At 46.6% G+C, this 12,841-nt stretch overlaps 1 protein-coding gene across 3 annotated transcripts in view; it reads right to left on the bottom strand.

The window, feature by feature from the left end:
- Positions 1 to 7,962, bottom strand: part of syt1a (synaptotagmin Ia) — a 173,468-nt gene extending 165,506 nt beyond the window's left edge. Inside the window, exon 1 of one of the 3 annotated variants that reach the window (XM_085768839.1) lies at positions 7,448 to 7,962. The gene's annotated coding sequence lies outside the window, so the exon portion shown is untranslated. The remainder of the gene's footprint in view (positions 1 to 7,447) is intronic. The other 2 variants (XM_085768843.1, XM_085768840.1) reach the window with 2 other exon arrangements.
- Between the last annotated feature and the right edge of the window lie 4,879 nt (positions 7,963 to 12,841).

The following is a 12,841-nucleotide window of genomic DNA, read 5'->3' as shown; positions in this document are numbered from 1 at the left end:
AATGAGTGTTTTTTCGTCTGACTGGGTGGACATGTTTTGGAAGAAAAGGCCTCTGTCTGCACCCCCCAACAACAATCTTGGCTCCGAGGGTGAACTCCACTCAGCATGGAGCCATGTGCGTCCACATTTGCATCATCCTCCATGGGAGTCCCAAACATGTCAGACCGCTCCGTTTTTTTTCAGGGATGAAGGAGTTGATAGATGGCACAGTAAACAAGAGAGGGGTGGGGGGGGTGGAAATTGAGGCCGCTTGCTGTTATATCTCTCTTTTCTTTTGGCGGCGGTGGTGGCGGTGGTGCTATTATTCCAGCAATTGACTCTGGTTGCGCTGGTTGGCAGTTTTCTCAAGTGAAAACATTCCTGTACCAGAGGGTGTAATGCTATGCAGGTTTTTAAGCAGCTGTTAGGGGAAAAAAAAGGTGGTGTTGGTGGTGGGGAGGGGGGAATCACCTCAAGAAGGCATAGGAACAGCAACGCAGAGTAATAAGAGCGGCTTATGAAGATAAACTAGGCGATTCACGCAGGGCGGTGTACGGGGCGCGCATGTGTCAGCTACAGTACAGCGCTAATGGGTGAGGAAGAGCATGGAGGGGGGGGAGGGGGGGGGGGGGGAGCAGCCATGCAGGCGAGGCAGGCGAAGCAGGCAAGGCAGGCTGGCTGGCATGACAACCTACAGTACAGCAGGCAGGAGACTTGGTTGCCATGGCGACGCACAAGGATGTTTGTATCACAGGCAAATCTCAGCGGTTGGCAGCGGAGGGGCACTCATGCTGTTCCACTAACAGTAGTGGTGAATCGTCGGGGGCCAGACACGAGAGAAGGTGGGTGGGTGGGGAGGGGGACGAATCGGAGGAATGCCTTTATCTTATCGCTCGGCATTCCCTCGCAATCTCTCCTGTACAGCACGGCGTAGTGGGGGAAGGAGGAGGGACAGTGAGGGAGGGAGGGGGGGATGCTGGACCTGTGTAACTGGGAATTAGGGACTAACTGGTTCAACAGCTGATGAAGCCTCTTGCTTTGTTAGAGGAGAGAATGAAATCATCTTCACAGTGGGGTCACTTGAAAAATATTAAGGCTGGGATGCTGATGATGTGCCCGTGCATTCAGTCTGTTTAATCCATCCACTGTGAATTTAATGAGTGTGCAATGACCTTGATTGGTAGCAAAACAATCCAGCAATGTGACTCACTTAGGCGAGATGCTCTCTTCTAGCTGACCAGAGGGGTGCGAACACACACGGACGCAATAAGTTGCATATCTGGACCAACTGTTAATGCTTCCCCAGCACATGTTGACACATTTTGAATCCACCAAGGTCATTTGTGTCATGGGCGGGGCGGTGCAGGGTGACACTGATTTTAATTGCTTTTTTTTTCTCTATCCCATCGTGCCACTGTATTCTTGCACACACAATGCTGGGTGTCGTGTTGCTTTATGACTCATGCATCCTCCAAGGGCGCCCCCGAAGCAGCGAGTGAACTGTAAGCAGAGCCAGTAGGGCGACTTTTACTTGGACATTAGTTTGTTTCACTTTCCCCACTCGTCATGCTGCGGGGGGACGCTGACAGCAGCAGCAGTGGCGGCGGTGGTGGAGAACTGTGAGTTTATACAATCAGTTGGAAAAACACAATTATCCTTCTCTGCCTTAGATAGGACTCAGCAGGATGCTCGAGTTGCCGTTTCGTTTCAAAAATTGATGCATTCGCCTTTGTCATGCTCGGTTTAGATTTCCTGCGTATTCAACGTAATTTCCATCCCAAAAATGGCAGCTGTTTTTCTCTCTCTCTAAAAAAAAAAAAGAGAGAGAGATAGGCTCAAAAATGGACACAATTCATTTTAATTCTGGGCTCATCTCCATGCTGACGCTGAAACTGTCAATACAGAGTGGCTGAATCAACAGGGGACTGCAGCGGAGCACCTCCAATCTAATCATTTCAGACATGTTGGCCAAAATGAAAAGATAATTATACAAAGAGCAGCAGTTTGATAGGTTATTACTGATAAAACCCTTGAAGCAGGTGGCCTTGGTATCAACAGGTACAATGGATTGGATTGGATTGGACTGGATGCCCCGAATTGTCTTAAGGGCTGAGTGTAGATGTGCAAGAGTATACGAGCACACGATGATAGTATTTTTTTTTTTAATGCTTTATTACATTCATGAAACATTGACATTGTCCTCCAGGGCCTCTCTTTTTATGCCATGTGCCCTTCAGTAATAATTAATCTGCTCTTTCATTGGGCAAAGAGGATGTTTCACCCGCTATGTACATGTGAGCACATGGAGCGAGGCGTGTGTCCCTCAACTGTACCACACCACCCAGACGCTGGTATTAATCTCTAATAACTTCCCCACAATGCAGCTTCGGGCGGCGGCGGGAGAAATGCTACGGGTATAGCCGATGCATTTTACCAGAGCTAAGTATGATTCAGGATATTAAAAAATTGTAGGAGGGCAAAAGCAATTTCCTCCTTAAGGGGATTTTAAAATTACAGCTTTCAGACTGGGAGGAAGTTTTGCCGTAAAATAATTTTCTCGTTCTTACCTATCACAATAAGACACCCACCCCCTACCACCCCCCATGGAACTTGGGTAAATGAAAATCTCCCTGACAGACAGTCATGACAAGACCATGAGATAAAACCTCCTTAAATACACTTTGCACATGGACATGCATGAAGAAATGGATCTCAAAATGAATGACATCCTGTGATATTATGTTTTTTTTCCTTAAGACAATCCTGTGGAGCCATTGTAACGTTGATTCACTTCACTTTGCTGCTGTTGAATCTGCAAACCAAGGCAGACGTATCTGACACAGACTTGTTTTATATATTTATTCCTGGCTTCATTACACATTGTTCAGGCCGCGGCGTTGATCCTTTCCGACTGACTGCGGTTTAACGCCGATTGTTTTGACCGAGCTTGCGGCAGATAAATAGGAATTTAAATGCAGTCGCATGCAGCTGGAAGAATGGGCTTTTGTGGCAAAGCGAACAATGCGTTTGGTTCTTCTGCACAAATGAAAAAACCCTTTAAGCTTTGTTGGGATTGTGAACAGAGGTCCCACACACGCTCTGTTAAATTCAGCCACTTTACACCATGTGACGCTATACACTGTCAAATAAGGTTCAGGATGGAGTTGGCTGGGATATGAAGTGGTTGCTTTGCCAGTCTATCTGTGGTTGTTGTCTTGGATGCAATAGAAGCGTATTATGTGAAAATCATTCAAGTTATGATCACACAGTTCATCGCAGAGCAGAAAAACGTTGTCACAATCCCATATAAGTACGAACTTGAACTTTCGGTTCAGTCTTGTCATTAGGATGTGTGTGAGTATGTCTGTGTGTGTGTGTATCGGTGAGAGCATGTCTGTGGATTGATCATGTAATCTGAGTCTTATCTCGGTGGGTTGACAGAGATCAAGCAGTCCTGAGTCCTACACACCCTGTCAAACACCCAGATTCAAATCAGGACTTAGACCGAGCTAATTAGCTCAGCGATCAGACTTTAGGACGTCACTAAGACCAATTAGCCGAGCAATGAAAACTCTGAGCACTTTAATCAACTCAACAACATTTTAGACTTAAAAAAGATTTGATTCCCTGACTCCTTTCCACCACACTGCTGCTCTGTTATAGTGATTTGATTTTTTTTTTTTTTTTGCTTGTTTGGGTTTGCAGCTCCCCAGTGTCGGACTAATGCCAACAATCAAACAACTCTCCCTAATGTGCGGTTGAGAGCGAAACAGCAAGTGGCTTCATCATGAAGCAATTAAGAAAATATTGGCCAGAAATGATCAGCAAGTGTCCAGGATGGGAAATGATTTGCTTTCATGGTCTGGAACAAAAAAATCAATCCAGGTAAAATATTTTGTGTTCTTTTATTTCTTAATAGTGTTGGATCGATGAGTCAGAGAGGAGTAGTCGCGGTCTCTCTGGTTTAGACGCAGGAATATACTCTGCCTGTCCAAAAAAGAGTCACACACTTGTTGCTTCTGCAATGTCACAACATGTATTTCCATCCAGAGTTGCATTTATTTTTCAAAGATTCTCAATGGGATTCAGGTCTGGACTCTGGTCACATTGGACCATGCTTCTTCCTTGAAGATGATGGTTCCCCACTATCCTTCCAGTCTTTAATAATGCAATGGACAGTTCTTAACCCAATTTTAGTAGTCTAAGAAATCTCCTTGGATGTTTTATTTGCTTGATGCCAATAATTTGACCCTTCTGAAACAGATTAACATCTTCTCCACAACCACAGGATGTGTCTTCAGTTCCAATATGGATGTTTAAGAAATGAGACTGTATCAGTTAGGGTTAAATAAGTTGTTGCCAGCTGAAACATAATCATCCATGCAGTAATTATCCAATGGGAGGCTCTTAGCTCTCTTAGGCTCTCTTAGCTTAGTTAAATCCAAGTGGGGACTCTTTTTTTTTTGGACGGCCAGTGTATCTAATCTATGTGAACAAACTAATGAGCATCACTCAGCTTTTAAACCCTGTCCTTCAGTGTGAAAGATGGGATGCGAGCAGATTTACATAAAGCCGAAGGTGTCCAATGTACACAGACTGGAGGCACGGTTTATTTGTCAACATTGTGAAGAATGGTCTGACTCAGTGATGCCACGCCGGCTCGCTAATGGCCAGTGTTCAATATTTCATTTCCATGAGGAAAAAACAAACAGCAAATATTAAAAAAAACAATGCATTCGTGTTTATGTGGACGCGGAACACTGTTCAAATTTATTCAACTGGATTTCATACTTGAGGAGTGACGCATGGTAACTATTTGAGTCATTGATTTTAAAAAGGGAACTGCACACTACATCATCCTGTAAAAAAAACCTCTCTTTTCCACACTGTCCATCCATGTGTTGTAGCTGTGGCACAGTGAGCATACCTGGACCAAATTGTACTCAGTACTCAATCAATAATCAACAGCAAAAGACCTAAATATGATGCAGCAACTGAGCTGCTTAGAAATAATGCTCCTGTTACCCACCACTGTATTTATCTGTTCTACCAAAGATGATGATATAAAGATGACACAAGGATGAGCAGGACAGCTCGTCCTACATCTCCATCTCCACCAGTATGAGCCGGTCTAATGTGATGACAATGTGGTGTCACAGATCTGTGCACATCCCTCCGCATGGGCGCCCACCACCAAATGGCCACAAGGTCACATCATGGATCAGATTCTATTTATATTCCATTTGTATTTCTATCCAGAGCAGAAACAAACACCTTCCTAATGCTCTTTTTACTGTCCCTCCTCCTCTTCCTATCCCTCCATCCCCCTCCATCTTCTGATAAACTGATCATAGATGAGAAACTTATCCTGACAGGCCGGCGCCCTCTAATGCCGAGACTTTTGAGTGAACTTTTCAAAAAAAGCCACAGGTCATCCCTGTGAGGATGTCAAGCTCAGGACTTTGGGTCTGTACTTTTTTATTAATAGCTCCTAAAACAAGCCTGATAAAAAAAAAAAACAACGCTGTCGCCGCCACCTCTGGCGACAGTTGAGTTGCTACTTGATTAGATTGCAAGTCAACCTCTGCCTCCGCCCTCTCCAGCTCTGGTGTAAACAACATTGGGGCCGAGGGGGGGGTGGAGTGTTTCAGTTTTACAGCCAAAAGGAAGAACTCATCGTGACATCCTCGGACCTTCATCATGACTCAAACAGATATCAGAGATATCGGAGATAAAAAAAAAACATAAGAATAAAAAACACCTGTGTGATGATGACATTCAGTCTGGTGTCTCTGAAACACAACAACATGAAGGATGCCCTGCAGGTGTGTTTCAAAAAGCGATTGCCAGCCAACGGTCCGGGCCGAATCCATCAGCGCGGGCGCAGCCTCAGCCTGTCTGATTCAGTTAGTGCTTATGAAATGGAGCATCTGCAGAAGCTCCCAGAGAGTATGTAAACATAAGCTCTGCCTTGGGAAATGAGCTGAGGGGTCATTTGGATTTGGGTGGGTGGGTGGGTGGGTGTGGGTGGGGGAGAGAAGCAGGGAGCGCTGCCTTCGCTCCCACTCTCTCCGTCACCTGGTAACAGTTTGACACACGGGAGCTTCCTGGCTAATGTATTCCAAGCGCTAGGCTAAGCAGCAACACCTGAGCAACCCCGACCCCCCCCCCCCCCCTCCTCTCCTCCTCCTCCTCTCCTCTACTCCACCCCCCTCCTCTCCCTTTCCGTTCTCTCCCGCTGCATTGGCTGATCCTGCCTCCTGAGATATTAGGTAATCCTGGAGCAGGCGAGAGGTGATAGGCCGGCCCGCCTTTTTTAACGACGCCTTATTTGTCAGCGAAGCCACGCTACGGTCGCCGTGGATATGCTTGACATGTTTGCCGAGTGCCATCCATTGCATGTGCGCCGTGCAGCAGCCGATCGGTGCTCCATCAGTGAACCTGTGGAAGGTGATAAGCCTCCTTTACAGCAAAAAGCAGACAGGGGGAGTTCCCACCAATCACAGCAATAGCAGAGATATAGTGTACCATATGGAACTTAAGTCGCTTTTCAATTGCATCTGCTCAACATATAGACTCCCAACTCTTACAGATTGTGACTAAGAGCGGGAATTCATTATCAGCAGTCAGCTGGTGTAAAGGCTTATCAGCACATGGTACAGTCAGGAACAAAAGCAAGCAGGGAAAAAGTCACAGACAGAGAGGGATGTCTTGTTCTCTTTTCAAATGGCATTACAGCTCATTTCCAGATCAATAGCTTGCCTCTTTCCTCCCTGCCCAAGATAAACCCATCACAATTGATGAAGGATGGAGGAGAGAGGAGAGGAGAAGAGAGGGAGAAAAAAAAGAGAAAAGAGACAGGGCACCACCACCACAGCCATAGCCGGCCCATTTTATCTGATGGAGAGGAGGTGAACAAACAGAGGGATTAGCTTCCATGGGATGAAAGCAGCTCCTCGTCTTCCGTCTCTTCTCCCCTCCCCTTGTCTCTCTATCCGCCCACACATCCACACCGTGGTCTCCCCTCGCAACCATGAGAGGAGAGGCATGCTCTATACGTTGCTGCCGATCTCCTGTTGCCAGCTGCGCTCCACCCTGTACCTACAGCCGTCTCCTAGCAATCAAGCGAGCACAGACACACACACACATACACACAAAAAAAAGAATAAGAAAAAAAAGCTTTTTGGTGCACATGGCAATGAGGGGCACGGTGGAAATGGGCGCCAAAATTGGTATCAACAAAGAGAGGGGCTGGGAGTTGTAGCAGCAAAGTGCAGTTTCTCCCCCCGTGGCATCCTCAAAAAGCAACCCACCCTTCCTGATTGTGTCACCTAGACACCGATACATCAACACACATGCACCGACTCCGCCACAAAACACACGCTCACACACCCACAAAGCAACAAGAGACATCCCCGTTTCTTTGTAACTTCTGAGTGGCCCCGAAGAGGAAATTGTGCGCTCTTACCTGGCAACAGCAGCACACCTTCAGCTCCAAATCGGCTCGCCCTAACGAGGAGGCACGCTCATCTGGAGTAGGAGATGGGAGTCGTGGGAACACAGAGAGAGGGTGTGTGTGTGTGTGTGTGTGTGTGTGAGTGTGTTATGTATGTTTGTGAGGCTGCCAGAGAAAGAGAAAGAGAGGGAGGGAGGGAGGGAGGGAGAGAGAGAGAGAGGTGGAGCCTTGTTCGGAGGAGAGACAGAGGGCTGGATGATGACTCTGTCTGCCGTCTATATAGCCAGTCTGGTGGGAGCAGTGTGAATGGCGCTAGATCATCTCTTGTTCAAACACACACAGACACACGGCGGATGCACCTCGTGTAAGGCTGGGAGAAAGAAACCCTGGGGCAGAGACCGGGGAAGGGGAGGGGGGGAAGAGGAGGAGGAAGAGGAGGATGAGGAGGGGGGGTGGGGGGGTGAGAGAGACACCCAGAGCCGGCATCGTCACGCGGCAGTTCCTAGGAATCCCTCCAGTAAGAGGGGCACTGCATCACCGAGTCCTTGGCTGTGATTGGCTGGGTAATGGGGAGACGCCAAGGATGGTGGGCAACACGGTGTAACCTAAGATGACCCTTTCAACACATATTAACATGCCCCCCTACGCCCCCACCCCCCCCACCCCGCCTTGTGCCTCTCTGCTCCTCCAGGCACCCGTCACCTTCAAGGACACTGGGAAGAAAAAAAAGAAGAAAAAAAAACCTGTCCCCTTGGATCTTGGGGACCTTGAGAGCATGTGTGTCAGTGTATGCGAGTGTGTTTGTCAGATCATAGTAAACCATGACCTGCCCTTGTACATGAACAAATACAAAATCACACACACATACACACACACACACAGCATCCATCAAGAACTTGCCCATGAAGGGAGGATGATTTCCCCAGAGGAAGGCTGAGCTGTCGATAGGAAGCCACACAAACACCTGCAAGGACGATCTTTCATTAGAGTGATTGAATATGTTGACGAGCTAAAACCAATGAGGAGCTTTTATATATATAAAGTGGTATAATAATAATATTAATAATAATAGTGATTATAGACAATTTTATAAAAGTCTGAAGTGACCATCACCTTCAACACTAGCGCTGTGCCTCTGTTAAACATCTGGGGTTGATTCATCATCATTATTATGTAAATCATCATTTAAAATCTTGAACCTGATTAAATATGATCTTAAAAAAATTTAAAATAAAAAGGCTTCAAATTCAAGGAGAGAAAAATTAGCAGCTGAGACATGGCAGTAAAGTGATCATGAGACACAGGAGTCATGAATATGGAAAGCGGCTGATAACTCCATTTTTAGCTGCCTCAGGTAGCGGATGAGGTTTTCTATTGGCTGCGGTGCACGGCATGAATAATAGTGGAGCCCAGCTGCACTCAAAGGTCAGACAGAAACCCAGGCAGCAGAATGAATAGAGCTTTCTACCCTCCCCAATAACATGTGAGGTATTGTTCAGGGGGAGTTATGAGGATCTTTATGTGCCTAATATATTCTAATCACTAGAGTCAGGTTAACAGACACCTCAGTCTTATTGATCTGTTCAAGTAGATGATACACTGAGCACAGTGTTTTGTATATATTCACATAATCAGCATAAGCTGCCAGTGCCTGATCAATTCCTTTCTTGTCATGTTGTTGTTTTTACATAATCAGTCTGGTGGAGCCGCCTCAAAAACCAGGGGGAGACCGGCGTCTGCCTACACTGGTGAGTCACATACTGTACTGCAGCACCCTGTGGTGATCTCTCTTTATCCAACTCTCAAAGGTCACACCCTCCTCCAGCATTGCTCTGGTTTTTACTGTAAGAATGTAACAGATGATTCAATTATTTATAGCAACAAAACATTTTCATTCACAACAGTGAAAACAAACATATTTTAATGGCCTTTCTGGGAGGTTTTCATGATTAGGAGGGAGACAAAATTGTTGTTTATGTGGAAAAATATAAATGCCATCTAAACTGATTTCAGAATTTGGACCATTTTACACCAGAAAAACGTTTAAGGGATAGTTCAACATTTTGGCAAATTTGCTCATTGCCATAATCCCTATAGTTTTAGGAGTAGGTTTGTTACCTTTAATTGTCGTGCAGGCTATTTTTAGAACAGCGGAGCAGAGTCGTGAGCTGCTCACAGCTACGCTGCCGAGGCTAATGGGATTTCTTGGTTTCCCTCATCAAACTCATCAAATACACAATCCAACAACTCCAAGACACTCTGGTGGACAAGTAGTGACCCGCACATTCACCACGCTATGAGATAATAACGGAACGTTATGAGACAGAGTTGTTTTCAAGACAAATACAACCCCGACGGGAACACGTATCAGCGGTTTTGCATGAATTTACCTCGAAAACAGCGTAGCTGTGAGCAGCTCACAGCTCTGCTTTGCCGTTCTAACAATAGCTTGCACCGACAATTAAAGGTAACAAACCTACTCCTAAAACTAAAGGGATTATGGCAACGGGCCAATTTGCCAAAATGTTGAACTATCCCTTTAAGTTTGGGTTTTGTTGTTTTTCTCTCGTCAGGGGTGAAAAAAACATTTAAACCACTTTGCACTTATAAAGGATTGTATTAAAGGAGTCATCACCTGGTTTTTTATGTATCCAATCCCCCTGTAATTGCTTTGAATCAGTTCTTAAAACTTATTGGAAACATTTTTTTAAAAAAAATTCAAACATAGAGCTTGTTCTGACACTTTTTCATATGGCAACTTTCTCTCGTGAGAGTAGGCGCGAGGTTTTGACTGGTCCGGATGTGCATTGTATTAATATGTAATGAGGCGCGCATTGATTGGACGCAGGGAGGACAGAGCCAGAATGGTGGCTGGCCCTGTGGGCTACATGCAGGCTGTATTGGAAACCGCATACCTATGCTGCTCTGTCATGTACCGTAACCATGTTATAACTTCATAAAATAAAACAAAATTGTATCGGTTCATTGTAAAACATGTATTTATTGATGCAAATGTGGTGATTTCTGTACGTAGGCTACAGAGCCCCGGTGCAAAGCTGCTGCTGCTCTGTGTGAAGCTTCACTTTTCATTCAAACAAACTAATACGACTGCCACAATTGTTAGATTTCATCAGTGAGACAAACATTTATCACCTAAAAAGAATTTAACCAGTCGGCGGTAAACCTCTACAAACCTGCGGGTAAGTTAATTAACGACCGTTTCCTCCGCGGGCATGACAACGTAGTTTGACCGGTTAACGAGCAGCTGCAGGCGGGTTGCTGACGAGTCACTCTCCGCTCCTCTGCCTCGCTGGAGCTGCACTTCTCCCAACGCGAAGCAAACTTCTAAGCCGTCATTTGGATAAACTAACCGCACATTGGGGATCTAAACCCTTACTTTCTCGCATGAATAAATATTAAAACTTAATAAATTAACGACCCTTTCCTCCGGCGGCACGACGACGTTGTTATCGGCCGGCTAAACGAGGACTGCAGACGGGTTGAGGAGTCACTCCTCCTCCGCTCCTCTAGTGCTCACTGCAGCTGGCTGCACCTCACTTCTCCCAACGCGGAGCTAACTTCTAAACAGCCGTCATTCGGATAAACTAACCGCACATTGGGGATCTAAACCCTTACTTTCTCGCATGAAAAAATATTAAAACTTAATAAATTAACGATAGTTTCTTTCGGCGGCATGACGATGTCGTTCGGCCAGGTAAACGAGCGCTGCAGGCGGGTTGAGGAGTCACTCCTCCGCTCCTCTGGTGCTGGCTGCAGCTGGCTGCACCTCACTTCTCCCAACGCGGAGAAAACTTTAAACAGCCGTCATTTGGATAAACTAACCGCACATTGGGGATCTAAACCCTTACTTTCTCGCATGAAAAATTATTAAAACTTAATAAAGTGACGAAATAACAGCGCTACAGTGGGAAATAAAACAACCCGTAATGGCGGCGCGGCAGACAGAAGTCGGGGGTGGTGGAAGAGAGGTGTGTTTATGAAAGCAGGCGCCACGGTGACGTCACCGTAGGCGCAGAATCAAAATCTCGTAATGTTGTGGTGCGCAGCCTCATGAGCTGCTCTGGCTTAAACAAAGAGCCCAAACGAAAAAACTCAGCCACTTTCAAACCCCAGGTTTTCAGGCAAGTTTCCACTGAGGTCCAACACCAGTATACATGTTTTAACAAGGAAAAATGCGATTTCCGGGTGATGACTCCTTTAACACCAGTGGTAGGTATAATTATCAGGTTGCTTAGCAGCTGCTTCAGGCTGAGTGACAGAGTTGAAAACACTGGAGCTGTTTAGTAAAGTCATAAGTTCAACTCTACCTCATCAGTAGTCGATGGTGCTGACAGAGCAGTGACCACTTTTATTTAAAGACTCAGTGTATCAGTCGACTCTCAAATTTACACCTCTTAGCCTTGTGTGTCCCCAGCCGGGGCTCTGGCCCCCGGCTGGACAGTGACGACCGGCTTTAATGGCGGTTTGTCTTGATATAAAAGAACTCATTGGTTCTGCCGGGGCTCCACTGGCACACTGACACTGTCAACAGCAGGAGCACCAGCTGCATCCTCCCTGGTCCTGTTCAGAAATAGCTTGGCCCCAGTCATGTCCCTGGCCCCGACCCAGTCAGCAGACCCCACCAGGCAGGCAGGCGTTGGGGCCGGCCCTGCTCCAGTAGCCCGGCTGGGAGCGCGTGTGCGTCCTGGAGGACAGAGGTGTCTCTGAGGCCCGGAAACGACAGGGCAGCAAACACGGGCGACCCCCTCGCTGTACGAGCTGTGTCCTCTGCCACAGAATCTCTCGTCTAATGAGCTCAGAACAAAATCAAAGTGACAATATTAATCATGTGATGGGGGGGAAATAATTAGAGGGGCAATACAGGGCCAAGTGAGTCCCCTCCCCCTCATCTTCCACCAGGCATCAGATAACTGATTCCTGCTTGGCTCACTGAGTTGATGAAGGGGCGATGGTCTGGATGTGAATGACCACCGGCAGCCAAATACTTCAGACACTCAAGATGTGGCAGCAGTTCCAGCTTAGGCGACTATTGTATCATTGAAAAGGTTATGTCATTTTAAGTGCCAGTGCTAATAAGCGGAGCGTGAGTCCATCACACCAATCATCACACTGCTCTTTTCAAGGTGCTGAAGTGGAAAAACTTCCCTTGTTGGGTTCTCCCTGTCAACGATATTCCCTCGTTTGAAAATGTCACGAGGCCATTGATTGTTTTCATGCTTCTGACATGCCCCCCCCCCACTAACACCCCCCGCTTTGGTCAAATCAGCTGTCTGCTGGTGTGATTCATAGAGGCAGAGGCTTGCCCTGCCCTGACTGTCTGCACGCACGGCGCCCCGGGAAGCCTGGTGCTCCTCTCTCTCCCTCTCTCTTGTTTACAGATCGACA

The sequence above is a fragment of the Trachurus japonicus genome, chromosome 23, assembly GCF_045865225.1.
Source record: "Trachurus japonicus isolate A0001 chromosome 23, Traja_1.0".
In the NCBI taxonomy this organism is placed as follows: domain Eukaryota; kingdom Metazoa; phylum Chordata; class Actinopteri; order Carangiformes; family Carangidae; genus Trachurus; species Trachurus japonicus.
Note: the sequence above shows the minus strand (reverse complement) of the source record. Positions and strands in the feature narration are given on the sequence as shown.